Source organism: Puntigrus tetrazona, chromosome 3, assembly GCF_018831695.1.
Source record: "Puntigrus tetrazona isolate hp1 chromosome 3, ASM1883169v1, whole genome shotgun sequence".
NCBI classification, from domain to species: Eukaryota; Metazoa; Chordata; class Actinopteri; order Cypriniformes; family Cyprinidae; genus Puntigrus; species Puntigrus tetrazona.
The window spans coordinates 29,391,640-29,406,494 of NC_056701.1; the positions used below are offsets into that span (position 1 = coordinate 29,391,640).

At 36.9% G+C, this 14,855-nt stretch overlaps 1 long non-coding RNA gene and 1 pseudogene across 2 annotated transcripts; both read left to right on the plus strand.

Moving 5' to 3' along the window:
- Nucleotides 1-278: 278 nt before the first annotated feature.
- On the plus strand, nt 279-10,964 carry LOC122335632. Of its 2 annotated transcripts, XR_006248987.1 has the most exons (5): nt 289-336; nt 625-657; nt 1,040-1,095; nt 3,598-3,644; nt 10,837-10,964. It is a non-coding gene; the product is annotated as an uncharacterized LOC122335632 (long non-coding RNA). The 2 variants fall into 2 exon arrangements; XR_006248986.1 differs by lacking the exons at nt 3,598-3,644; nt 10,837-10,964 and having other exon boundaries at nt 279-336; nt 1,040-2,199.
- Nucleotides 10,965-10,971: 7 nt separating this feature from the next.
- LOC122341403 lies at nt 10,972-14,603 on the plus strand (annotated as a pseudogene).
- The last annotated feature ends 252 nt before the right edge of the window (nt 14,604-14,855 follow it).

Below are 14,855 nucleotides of genomic sequence, written 5' to 3' on the forward strand. Positions count from 1 at the left end.
GAGCTACACTGTTTTTTTCTCTATTTGCTTTTCCGTTTCTGCCATAGAATAGACATCCTGAGGTAAGGAATTTAATTGTATATATCCTATGAAGGTCTGAAATGATCAAATACTTGAGAAGAGATAGTGACAACTGACAAAACTGTTGAAAAAGTTACTCTGTGTATCAACAGCCTTAGTTTATATATTTTATGTAACACAAAGGTTTCTTGTAAATCACATGATCTTCAGGAGGTGGATATTTTCAGAGTATAAATACACTTCCTGATTCGTTGTCTGAAAAGTATTCAGGTTTGACTGAGAGAGAAAAGGTTACCGTATGAGGAGAGGGTTACTGTAAGTATGCATATTTCGTAATTTAGTTAGTAGCATCTGTGAAGACAAAGGCTGTAAAAAAATCGAAAACTCAAATAATTGAAAAGTCAATCATTGAAGTCAGATCATTTGAAATGTTGATCAGCATCCGAATGCCAGTTGGTTTGAAATGAAGTATGAAAAGTTTAAAGTGCATTTTGTAGATTTTTAAACCACCTGCTTGTAAGTTTCTTGTAAACCTGGATTAGCTGTTGTGTTAAACCCTTGCATTTAATAAATTTATATAATGTGATTTTTTTTCTTTTTCAGGACTTAAAACATGACAGATTCTTACTCTAAAAGGTAGGGATACTTCTGTATGGAATATAATTTCAGTCTATCATTGTCTTTTAATACACCACTAAAACCAACACAATGTTTTCCATGCCCTGTATATCTATCTATCTATCTATATATATATATATATATATATATATATATATATATATATATATATATATATATATATCTATCTATCTATCTATCTATATATATATATTTAGAAACAATGTTTACATATAGTGTACTGTATATGAATATACTATCATGATATATTATATAAATTATTATTTAAAAAATATATATTTTGATGATCTAATGTGTCTACTACACACACAAAAACTGATACTGTATATTTATAATATATACCTGTATTTTTAATAACAATATGTATTGTTTTTTTCAGTTATGAAGAGTTGATTACTCCACTGAAAGATGAACTGAAGAAAATTCTCAGGAACAGTAAGTCAGTAAAAGAAGGACCCACTACGAAATTTATATTAAACACAACAGTTGTAACTGAAGACAAATTACTGAGAGAAAGTGAGACTAGGAGAGAAAAATGATGACAACAAAAATATGGTCATATTAGTGGTTGGGGAAACAGGAACAGGAAGACTGCTTTCATCAATGCAATGATCAATTACATCATGGGTATCAGATGGGAACATAAAAGTTTGGCTGGAGGTAGCTGAGGTATCTGAAAACCAAACTGAGTCTCAAACAGCAGCAGTGACCGTTTATGACGTTTTTGCTCGGACAGTCTGTTCTCTCTCACTGTAATCGACACACCTGGATTTGAAATATACCAGATGAAGATGAAGATGAAGATAAAGACAAGTTAATTCCTAAAGTGTTACAGCAGTTGTTCAGATCTGAAGATGGCATTCATGAAATTCATGCAGTGTGTCTTGTGTTGAAGGCATCAGAAACTCGCCTCCATGAGAGACAGCAATATGTTTTAGATGAAATTATGTCATTATTTGGCAAAGACATTGAAAAACATATCTTTTAGTCTTCACAAACCAACTTCACAAAACTCTCCCACCAAAAGTTTTTAATTTTATTAACGAATCAAAAATTAAAAGTGCACAAATTTATTTTACGTTTGATAACTGTCAGAGTGACTACTTCAGGGAGGAAGACAGAAAGAGTTACAAATCATCCTGGGATCGTGGAATTGAAACCTTGAAGGAGTTTTTGATTATCTGAATGAGATAAACCCAAAAAGCTTGAATATGACAGAAGGTGTGCTTAGAGCCAGAAAACAATTAGATGCCTGTGTCAACAATTTGAAAGACAGAATTGTGTTTGCAGATTACAGAAAACAAGAGCTGGAGCAAACAAAATTAGCTCTGGAGAAAATTGAAAAAAGCAGAGAAAAAGAGAATAACTTTGTATATGAAGTCGATGAACCATACAAACAAGAGGTCCAGATAGTGTCATCACGTGTGGTGGCACCTGAGCAAACAGGCGACCCGCTGCACTTTCTGTGAGGAGAACTGCCACTTTCCAGGATGCTGGTGGGTCAAAGATCTGTCATGGTGTAGTGTGATGACGGATGGAAAGTGTGTACAGTCTGCACTGGCAAGTGTGACCACACTAAACATGTGAAAGATGACAAAATGTATGAGATTCGAAGAAGAAAGGTTAAAAGAACAAAGGAGGATCTGAAAAGGAAATATGAAAGGAGGTTGGAGAGAAAAAGAGTCTGTTTATAGGACTAGAGAATGAACTCAAGCAGATAGAGGCAGAGAAGATCAGGCTTGTGGAAGAGTGTTACCAGTGTTTGGAGAAATTAATGGAAACTGCATTAAAATGTACATCCATGTCCTCTATGCAACATCTGGACTTCATGATTGAGAGAGTGAAGGAGACTGGGAAAGAAGAAAGTTAAGAGTTCAGAAACTTGAGGACCTTAAGAGACGAGCTGAAAAGGAAAACAGGCTATTTAGAAGATTTAAGAATGTTTGTAAAATATGAATAAATAACAAATAAAAAACATAATGAATGTTTCATATTTCAAATCAAATTAAAGGAACAAAATGGAAAGTATGTTTACAATATAGGGTGTCTGAAATATTGGATTTCTTTCCAGTTTACGTTACACTTCTTATGTAGTGAGCGATTCATGCCTTTTAAAGAATTTTCCACAGTTTATTTGTTTGAGGTTTTCATGTCTTACTCATAGTGCTGTTTTTTTGTGTGAATCATTTTAAAACCTTTGTTCAGATGCAAGCAGATGCGGTGTCTGCGAATATGACATGTATTTGAAAATGTGGAACATTGTTTTGGGATATTCTTTGTATTCACATCTCCATGATTTGTGTCAAAACAATACAGCTTTTGCTTAAAAAAGTAACAATTTAATTATGTTGTTCTGCTTTAAAAGCATATCGCCTTGTCGCACAAAATGTTATGATTTTTGAGTTTGGAGAACTTTTAAAAATCAGTTGAGGTAAATAAGTAAATGAAAAAAAAACTGAAAAGTGTCCACTGTCGTTCCTCAAATCAATAATAACTCAGACATGATGTTTTATGTGAATTATACAAAACATATTTTATTATTAGACGTTGTTGTTGCTCAGAAATCTTCAGTAATATGGTACATTATTCTCTTTTAATTAATGCTTATATGTTGGCATGCTTTTTATTTTAACATTTTTAGATGGTTTAGACTTTTATGCCACTGTCGAAACAAGTCTATTTTGTTTCTGGTTTAGTCTTTGTATCTTGTTCTCTTTCACTTTCTGGTTTCCTTTGTTAGTATTGCCATAAGTCACGTGATTAAAAGAGCGTATGGGTGTAAAGGCATATCCGATATTCTAGTCAGTCTATTCAGGTTGGACTGGTAGAGGCGTTGTAAGTTTTTATCTATTTATCTGCTGACATGCTGTGAAAAAATAAAGTTAGCATAAAAGCACGTTTATGTTACTTACTTTTTCGTCTTTTATGACTCTTTAGGACATCATGGAAACAGCCAAGACAGACACAGCGCCATTGTCTGAAAGGTAGTTGCATCATTACAATTGTTTCAGATCTTTAAAATTGTGTAGATAAAAGTTGGTAACACCTTAGAGTAACGTTCGTCAATAAATCATTAATTCATGTGATCATGCACATCTTGAAAGTCCACAAATGATTTTAACAGATGTTAATCGTTAATAATAATTGAATAGTTTATACTTTTACATTGGGTACTGCAAAAACATTAACACACAGGTAATAAATGATTCTGATGTCCCAATAGTAGATGTCTACACAACAAACAAAGATTAATAATCTGTTAAGCATTATGTAATTGATATTTTTTGTCTCTCTTCTCATAATTTTTTTTTTTTTATAATCTAAGAAAAACTATTTAACAATTAAGTTGTTGTTCGATTGATGCATAGTAGACATCACTGATTTTCTCAGTCGCTTTGGCTCAGTTCTGGAATTTTTTTTCTCTCTCAAAACAAGTTCAGATCTGTGAACGTCTCTGTTACGTATGTAATCCTAGTTCCCTGAAGAAGGAATGGAGACGTCCACGTCGGATGACCGACAAATTGGGATCTCGTTTGCAGAGACCCATCTACTCGAGTGTATCTAAAGCGAGCCAATGAAGATTGGTTTTAAGACAGCGCGAGTATAAATGAGCCTAATAAATGTTCCACACCGACTCTGCACATTCCTGCGTGAAGCGTGCCGTTTGTTTGACTAAATCCAGCTCCATCCCAAGAAAAGAGATCCTCTGTGTTAGACAGAGTTTGCTCTTTTCCTGTTTGACCTGTAGACCCAACATGCTGAGGTGTCATAACACAAGGTCCCTGTGTTTGCACAACTGAACCCGGGACTGAGTTAGAATGAGTCGAGGTTCATCGCGATACTAAGTTTTTCAGAACTTCATGACCACCCCGTGCAGGTCCCCAGTGCCTTGGGCTGATGAACCTGCAACAGCGCCCATAGCATGTACTGCAGATGCAGCTTCTCCATAGGCCGCATAGGCACTGCGAACTGAGCCAACAGTACCTACAGGCCCGGAGGATCACAGTATCACCTCGCCAAGTAGAAACAGCGTTGGGACACAGCTGCATTCTAACTCACCACTCCACTGGGGAGATCACCGTATACCACCTGGATGTGCCACCGTCAAGGGTGGTGAAGGAGGAGGAGCCACTGGGGCGGTTTCTGGCAGTGAAAGGTGCCTAGTAAGCTCCTCATGCACTTAGATACACTCGAAGTAGATTGGTCTCTCGGCGAGATCCCAATGCGTCTGTCATCCGAGTGACCGACTGAAGGGAGCAATTGGTTTCTTGTTCACATGAGATTGAAGGAAATTGCATATGTCTGCATGTTGCATAATACCTATCAAAACTTCAAAACCTCTAAACGTTATTTCAGTGTGTGAACCATCATATGCATCCATTCAAAATCAAAATCTGTCAGATATGCGTGCACTGTATATTGCATAATATCTGGCTTGTAATGTTGTAATGTCTGCATATTGGTAAAGATTGTAGCATTTTAAGCAAATGAAATTGTAATGAAATCACCCCACCATGTTTGGAAGCATATATAGATGGAGTTTTCTTAGCACAATCCCGCATATTAACAAGGAGGAATATCACAACTGTCAAAAGCATAATTTACAGCAGTAGGGAATAAAGGTATTATTTATACCAGGGGTGCCCAACCCTACTCCTGATGATCAACTGTCATCTGTTGATTTCAGTTAGACCTGAACTATGCAAAACAGTCGTTTGCCAGGAGCAGGGTTGGGCATCCATGAAAACATTTCACCTGTCCAATATATCTGAGATGATCTTTGAGAATGGTTGGAGTAATCAGTGCTGATGTAACAGTTCAGGTAAAGGGGAAGAGGGGGCATACAGCTGTTTAAAGGAAATCCCACGCTGGGTGGAAGGCTTGCAGTGCTTAGCTGAAAAGCTAAGAGCAGACAAGCTGTGGCTGAGGAATAGTAATTGAGATGACTGGGTGGAGATGTTTGGATGCTTTTGATAATAAAGGAGAGTTATTAATTAATAGCAGGGCACTGCTTACTGAAGATTCTAGAAAAATTGGAATGATTTACTGAAATATCAAATTTGCATTGTGAAGTGATAATCAGGACAATATTCAAAAGCCAGGTGGTTCAGAATGGACCTTGTTGCTTTTGTCTAAAGCTATGACTTCCAGTCATGTTGCAACAATGATACAAAAACATTGGAAATCTAACCAATGGGAACTTGGCCTAGGATATGGTGGAAAGACATGTAGAGACTAAGTGTATGAAATATCTCATACACCTACCTAGTGAGGGGAGAAATGGGTTCAATGGAGGTGCCTTTGCAAATTTGCAGAGCATGATGAAAGGGAAACTGGAGGGTCATTGTGGAGCATTCTTCTTAAGAGGACATGTGCTGGAGTTTGTGGGGTTAGGATACTGTTCACGGGACAGGGTGGAGACAGATGCCAGAGTAATTGTTTATGGGATGACGCAATGACTGCTTGTATAGGCTTGTAATAAAGATTGACATTACCTAATGAACAGGCTTCTCTCAAACTTATGTTTGGAATTTAATTTAAACATTTTGACCAATGTCAAAAATCATTGTAAGCATGAATTTATTTTGCAGATGTGAAGTGGGGTTCTGATGTTCCTGTAAACAAATGCTCTTACAATTTAGATGGTATTAAGGCTGTTTTTAGACTGTGACAAAGCGATTGAGAAAAACTACTGTAATTAAAAATATCAATGCCTAAAATACAGGCTATAAGAATATTTTCAAGTTATTTAGCTTTTAGTCATATATACATCCAATTTTCAGATGGCTGTGAAAGCAAAATAGTGTAATCATCTAAAAAGATACAGAATTTTATGCCTGGATCTTTTATACAGAATGAAGACTATGACACTCCAATGGAAGAACGATTAAGCGAAGTTCTCATAAACAGTAAAACAATAAAAGGGGCCCACTACTAAATATATACTCAAAACATCAGTCTTAACCAAAGGAAAATTACTGAAGAAAGAGAGAATTGGGGAAAAAATGACAAAAAAACCAACTAAAGTCATATTGCTGGTCGGAGAAACAGGAACCGGGAAGAGCAGTCTCATCAATGCAATGGTCAATTACATCATGGGTGTCAGATGGGAACACAAGATTTGGCTGGAGGTTGTCGAGATATCAGATGAACCTGAATCTCAAACAGCAGAAGTGACTGTTTATGAGGTTTATGCACAAACAGTCCATTCTCTCTTGCTGTTATTGATACACCTGGCTATGGCGACACGGATGGCCTTAGTAAAGACAAACTTATTCCAGAAGCTTTACAGCAGTTGTTCAGATCTCAAGACGGCATTCATGAAATTCATGCAGTGTGTCTTGTGTTGAAGGCATCAGAAACTCGCCTACATGAGAGACAGTCATACATTTTGGATGAAATTTTGTCATTATTTGGAAAGGACATAGAAAAGAACATAATTATACTCTTCACAAACTCCCATGATACTGTTCCAAAAAAACACTTAAATTAGTACAGACAGCAAAAATTCCATGTGCAAAGAACAAAGATCAACCTGTTTACTTTCAGTTTAATAACTCTCAGGCGAAAACTATGATGAGGAAGATAGAGAGACTTACCAATCATCGTGGAACAGTGGAATAAAAATTTTGATAAGCTTTTTGATTATCTGAATGGGATAAACCCAAAAAGCTTGAATATGACAGAAGGTGTCCTTAGAACAAGAAAACAACTGAATGCCTGTATCAGCAATTTGAAAGACAGAATTGTGTTTGCAGATTACAGAAAACAAGAGCTGGAGCAAACAAAATTAGCTCTGGAGGAAATTGAAAAAGCAAAGAAAAAGAGAATAACTTTGTATATGAAGTCGATGAACCTTACAAACAAGAGGTCCAGATAGTGTCATCGTGGTGGCACCTGAGCAAACAGGCGACCCGCTGCACTTTCTGTGAGGAGAACTGCCACTTTCCAGGATGCTGGTGGGTCAAAGATCTGTCATGGTGTAGTGTGATGACGGATGGAAAGTGTACAGTCTGCACTGGCAAGTGTGACCACACTAAACATGTGAAAGATAACAAAATGTATGAGATTCGAGAAGAAGAAAGGTTAAAAGAACAAAGGAGGATCTGAAAGGAAATATGAAAAGGAGGTTGGAGAGAAAAAGAGTCTGTTTATAGGACTAGAGAGTGAACTCAGGCAGATAGAGGCAGAGAAGATCAGGCTTGTGGAAGAGTGTTACCAGTGTTTTGAGAAATTAATGGAAACTGCATTAAAATGCACATCCATGTCCTCTATGCAACATCTGGACTTCATGATTGAGAGAGTGAAGGAGACTGGGAAAGAAGAAAGAGTTCAGAAACTTGAGGATCTCAAAATAAGAGCTCAGATAGAAAACGTGGATTATATAAATAAAATGTGAAACTATATAATGTATATCTGATGTGATGGTTAAGAATTAGTCTTTTTTTACTTTAACTTTTAATTTTTATTAAGGTAGTACGATACATAGATACCCGGTTAGATTACGCACAGGGTTCATGGTTCAATACAATTTTGGTACAATAGGGAAAAAAAAAACAAATACTATGCTTGGTTTCTTTTCATTTATTTTGAATAGATAGTAGTACAAATAAAGATGTTTTTGGTGTACTGTCCCAGGAGTGCTTTGAGAAATAGAGTTAGGGTGAAGGAGGGATACAAAAATGGTCAAATTAATTGACAGATTAGCTAATGGTGCTCCTCCTGATCCTCTTTGATAAAACATTATATATAATCTGCAGTACGTATACGTTTAATAAAATACATTCTTGAAATATGTTCCAGCATTACTAACTTAACAGCGCAGTTGGTATTTTATCAAAATAAATAGTCAATGAAACAACAGCGTCTCGTCTCTGGGTCACGCAACTGAAGTACATAGCTTATAATTTACATAAATAAATGAAATATCTGGATTTATGTCAAATGAGAGAGGTAATAGGATAATTGTTAGATAAAAATTCTGTGTCGATTTTATTACTTTTTATTATTAATTCTTTTGTAACAAATGTATTTTTATCGTACTTTTTGTTGTTTTCTTGCATCGTACTTCTTAAAAACCCAAAAAGCAATCATGTCTGCAATTGCAATCTGAGAAATTACAAACCACAAGCACTGCACAATTTTTAGGTGGAGGCATTTCATTGTTGAATTCAGTGCAAAAAGGCGTCGACTTGTTAATTTTACATTACTTTATGTATTATACTGAAGAGGCTTTTTGGCTTTAGAAAAGGAACATGATTGCTCTCATCACAAATCAAGTCGTTTTGTGCTGATGTTTTTAAGTCACTTCCTGTCTCCTGCAGTGTCAGTTTCCAGTCCATTTGTTCATTGGTTACCCTTTATTAGTGTGTCTTGTTATCTTAAATATGGCCCTGGTATTATTGAATTAAATGAATGTCTGTTTTCCCATTATTGTTCTATTTGTATCCTTTGTTTATGCTTTGTTTGGCTTATTGTTTATTCTAGTTTTTCCATTAAATACTTGCACAAAGATTCTTGTCTTTGCCTTCTCCATAACGTCACTGGTCTGTCTCTTTGGCTAGCCAATACTTAGTATAAGTAAATTACTTAGGTAATATTGTTTTGGAATTGGTAACCTATAGTGGAGTAAGTTTTACTATGACATACTAACAGGTCATTTTACTCTTAGAATTTTCATAATCTCAACAATTTTTTTGTTTGTTTAACGTAAAAAGTGATGAGGTAACTCAAATTATTAAGTAAATAAAAATGGTAAAAATAAGTTAAGGCAATGGGTTTGCTCAATAGTTAAGTCAACTGATCACTTTTTGGAGATATTTTTGGAAAATCCTAAAAAATTGTCATCCTGTGTATTTTCCAAAGCCTTGTTCTCAATTTTGTTTTTAAATCTGTTGAATCAAGTCTGTGACACATATATTTTATGTAATGAGTGTTGTTTCCTTATATCATTAAAGTTTAATATAATTCCCTTAAATTTTCAATCATAATAAGATCATTGTCAGGTCATCTTTTGAAAGTAGCATCCCACCTAGAGGGTAGAAGCTCAGGGTTTTGTTCTATGGACATAAAAAGCTTCATGTGCCCAAAACAAGGGCTGGTGATTGGCTGTGGTGGGGCCATCAAGAAGGTTAAGAGTTTGAAAAAATTGAAAAAAACTAATTTATTTTTCCTTTTAGGTATATTATTTTGATATGAAAAAACTTTCTATGATCAATGTAGGGTCAGATGGATCCATCTCCAAAATCTCTAGCAGCTACTTTTCAAAAGGCAGAAGTTTCCATTCCCTCCTCTTTCTCTGGTAGACCAACGAACCTAAGATTATTTCTCCGACATTTCAAATGATCCATTTTATCCGACAGCGTCTTCACCTGTGATGGATGTTCTACTATGGCTTTGGTTTGACAATGCTAATAATGAAGGCAAAGGACTCCTTGTTATCCGTTGCATACTTGCATTGAACTGGAAGTTAAGTGCTGGGCGTCCGGTCAGAGGAAAACTGGCCCCAACTAAGCCTGGTTTCTCCCAAGGTTTTTCTCCATTCTGTATGGATGGGGTTTTGTTTCCTTGCCGCTGTCACCTCTGGCTTGCTTAGTTGGGGACACTTAACTTCTAGTGATTATCGTCTTTTATCGATTACAGAGACCGTCTCTGCATTTAATAACAAATTGTTCAATCTCGTCATTATACATCCCTATCATTGTATTATTTCTATTTGATACACAATCTGTATTGTTAAAAGCGCTATATAAATAAACGTGGTGGATTGATTGATACTATGGTCTAATAATAAAAGAAAAAGATGAAGCATTAGCTATAGTGGGTCACATATAGAGTTCCTTTACGCCATTACGTGTAAAAAAAAAAAAAAATGTCAATAACGTAAATACACATGGCAAACGTATATCACAACACTTAATTTAATTGTGACAATAAAATTATCATGTAATTCGTGTCCAGACACTGATGCCAAATAGCAATTTCTTATAGCAACAGAGTACCCAGCACACAAGGCTCAAAGGGTACCCTGTGGATCAAAAAGTTACACCAAAGGGTCCTGACCAAGCATTAAAATGTGATGATTTTGGGAATGAGAATATGTTGGACAAGTGAATAAACAGTGTTTATGTTTTATAATAAGGCTTAATAATTTTTATTGTTGCTTGTTTTATATAGGAGTGAAGACATGGATACCCAAATAAAAGCAGAGCTTAGTAAAGTTCTTATAAATTGTAAATCAATAAAAGGACCCACAACAAGATTTATACTCAACCTAACACAAATATCTGAAGAAGAATTACTGAGGAAAAGAGACTGGGAGAAAAAAACAATGACAAACCTAATAAGGTCATATTAATGGTTGGAGAAACAGGAACAGGGAAGACTGCTCTCATCAATGCAATGATCAATTACATCATGGGAGTCAGATGGGAACACAAGATTTGGCTGCAGATACCTGAGCACCACACTGATTCTCAGACAGCAGCAGTAACTGTTTATGAGGTTTTTGTACAGGACAGTCCATTCTCTCTCACTGTTATCGACACACCTGGATTTGGTTCCACACAGAGCCGTGATAATGACAAACTCATTCCCAAGGCTTTACAGCAGTTGTTCAAATCTGAAGATGGCATTCAAGAAATTCATGCAGTGTGTCTTGTGTTGAAGGGTTCAGAGGCTCGACTTCATGAAAGACAGCAATATATAATGGATGAAACTTTCTCTTTATTTGGAAAGGATATAAAAACAACATTGTGATATTAATTACAAACTCTCATCAAACTGTCTCCAAAAAAACCTTAAATTTTATCAAAGCAGCCAGAATTCCATGTGCAAAACAGAAAGATGGTCAACCTGTTTATTTTAATTTTGACAACTGCCAGACTGATTGCATCGGCGAGGAAGACAGAGAGAGTTACAAAACATCGTGGGATAGTGGAATCAATAATTTTGAGCGGTTCTTTGCTTATCTGAATAGGATAAAAGCAAAAGCCGTAAATATGACTGAAGATGTGCTTAGAGCCCGAAAACAACTAAATGGTAAAATAAGCAACTTAAAAGACAAAATTAAACTGGCAGAGATGAGCAAACAAGAGCAACAGCATTTAGAAATGGAAATGGAGAAATTAGAGGAAGACAAAAGAACCATGAACAACTTTGAATATGAAGTGGACGAATTCACTCTAGAAAAAGTCCCCATTGAGTCAAAATGGTGGCACTTGACCACTCAGGCAACCTGCTGCACTGTCTGTCAGGAGAACTGCCACTATCCAGGATGTTGGTGGGTAAGAAATCTCTCCTGGTGTAAAGCGATGACAAAGAGGGGAACATGTTCAGTCTGTCCTGGAAAGTGTCACTTCACTAAACATGTGAAAGATGATCAAATATATGAAGTTGTCCATCATAAGGTCAAAACAATAGAAGAAAAAACATGAAGAATAATTATGAAAGAAAATGTGGAGAGAACAGAAGTTTGTTGATTAGACTAGAGAATGAAATTCAGCAGATAGAGGCAGAGAAGATCAGGCTTGTGGAAGAGTGTTACCAGTGTTTGGAGAAATTAATGGAGACAGCATTAAAATGTACATCCATGTCCTCTATGCAACATCTGGACTTCATGATTGAGAGAGTGAAGGAAACTGGGAAACAAGAAAGAGTTGGAAACCTTGAGAATCTTAAGAGAAGAGTTCAGGAGGAAAATAAGAGAAAATCGCATAGTGTTTACCTAGGTTTAACCTAGAACCTAGATTTGTCGTATCAGTCTTCTGAGAGGATCTAGTTAGTAGAGAGACTGGATCCAGTACTCCTCATGTGAAGATCAAATCTAATGCTTCTGGGTATAGTTGTCAGAATACTTGCACACTCTATAAAAGTCTGAAAAAACAGTCAGCTATCAGATATGCATGCATGATTAACAACATGTAACCACAGCTGCCCAACTCACTGCAGAATTAAATGTGCACTTCAACACTCCTGTTTCCACCAAAACTTTCAGGAGCTCCACAGGTGTCAAGATATGGGATGCTAAAGCCAATGGCCACTTGTGCCACTGCCAAACGTCAGTTTTAGTGTTGCAAGCAGTGAAAATCTTGGGCTGTGGACGATGTGAAACATGTTTTGTTCTCTGATGAGTTCTCTGACCTTCACTGTCTTTCCCACATCCGTGTATCAGGATGATACTGTACCAATACACACATCAAGATGACAGGTGACAGAGTAGTTTAATGAACATGAAAATGAAGTTCATTATCTCCCATGGCCTGCACACTCACCAGATCTATATATTATTGAGCCACTTTTGGGTGTTTTGGAGGAGGCGAGTCAGCAAACACTTTCTTCCACCAGCATCATCATGACCTGGCCAGTATTCTGCAAGAAGAACGGCTCAAAATGCCTCTAACCACTGTGCAGGACTTGTATCTGTTATTCCCAAGACAAACTGAGGTTGTATTGGCAGCAAAAGAGTCCCTACACCATACTAATAATCTATTGTGGTCTAAAACCAGGCATTTCAGTTTTGTTGTCCAACCCATATATATATATATATATATATATATATATATATATATATATATATATATATATATGTTTTGTGTGTTTTTCATGTTATCTCTAAGCAATAAAGTATAGAAACAATGCCGAGCCAACTGACATGTTATTCATTACAGTATAGAAACTATTCTGGATTTAAAAAAAAAGTGTTTGTAGTATATTAACCTTAAGCTCTGGGCGTTTTTGGGAATTTTCGCCTAAATATTACATACTCAATTCAAACGTTTACCATATACACATACAGTGGAGAAAATTAAAGAAACGTTTCATTGTGAATAAAACCATTTGAACTACAAAATATGTATATGTGTGTAATTGTTTACAAATATCATTATGTAGGTTTCAAATATTACAATAAACATATAACAAGACGCTTTTGGAATTTTTGTTTTATATTTTAAACCTATTATTGAGAAAAAGAAAAAAAACTAGTAAAATGGTCTTTTTTGCATCATTTTGAGTCATGTTACATGCATTACACCCAAAATCCTATTTTACTATGCGCCATAAGCCCTTGTTTTTATTATTGTTTTATTAATGTTCAATTATGTTTAATTTTTATGTTTTTCTAAATAGTGATGTACAAAATGGCATAAACGCATTGGACCAAATTTTATAAATGTGTTTTATAGTATTATATTTTATACAGTATTGTGTTTCCTGAAAGAATAAAACTATCTAGTCTATCACAATCTAAAATACAACCAATATCTTCCAGCTTTATATTGTTTCATTTAATTGCAATATATTTTGTATTTATATTCATATAAATGTTTTATGTAGAAATATAAATTTAAAATCCCTCCATCGCAGGGCAGCAGTCTAAGCAGGAATGCCCAGACTTCCCCTCTCCCCAGACACTTCCTCCAGCTCCCGAGGCGCTCCCAGGCCAGCCGAAACACATAGTCCCTCCAGCGTTTCCTAGGTCTTCCTGGGGCCTCCTCCTGGTGGGACATGCCTGGAACATCTTCTTCGGTAGGCGTCTGGGAGGCATCCAGAACAAATGTCCTGAGCCACCTCAGCTGGCCTCTCTTGATGTGGAGGAGCAGCGGGTCTACTCCGAGCCCCTCCAGAGAGCCTGAGCTCCTCACCCTATCCTAAGGGAGCGCCTATCCACCCTGCGTAGGAAACTCATTTCCCAGCCCACACCAGTCCCCTGCCTCTCACCGTGGGCAACACCAGAGTAGTGGAGAGTCAAGCCCCTTTTGAGGAAATGGGTTCCAAAGTCCTAGCTGTGTGTGGAGGTGAGTCAGTACCTCTCAAACTCCCACACTAACTCCTTCCCCACAGCGTGGCGACATTCCATGTCCTTAGAGACAGATTTTGTACCCAAGGATTGGGTCGCCGAGGTCCCCGCTTTTGGCTGGCAGTTAATCCACAAAGACCGTTAAGAGCCCCTTACGGTCCCTCATGCAGGTGGTGGGCCCATGAGAGGTTGGCCCCACGTCGCTCCTTCAGGCTGAGCCCAACCAGGCCCTGGCGCTGCGCATGCAAGCCCCAACCCCAGGCCTGGCTCCAGGGTAGGGCCCCAGCTGCACCATACCGGGCGATGTTGCAACCTGTTTGTCATGGGAGATCTTACTATGAGCATATATTGCCCCTAACAACGTAGCTCCTAGGATCATTCAGGCACTCAAACCCTC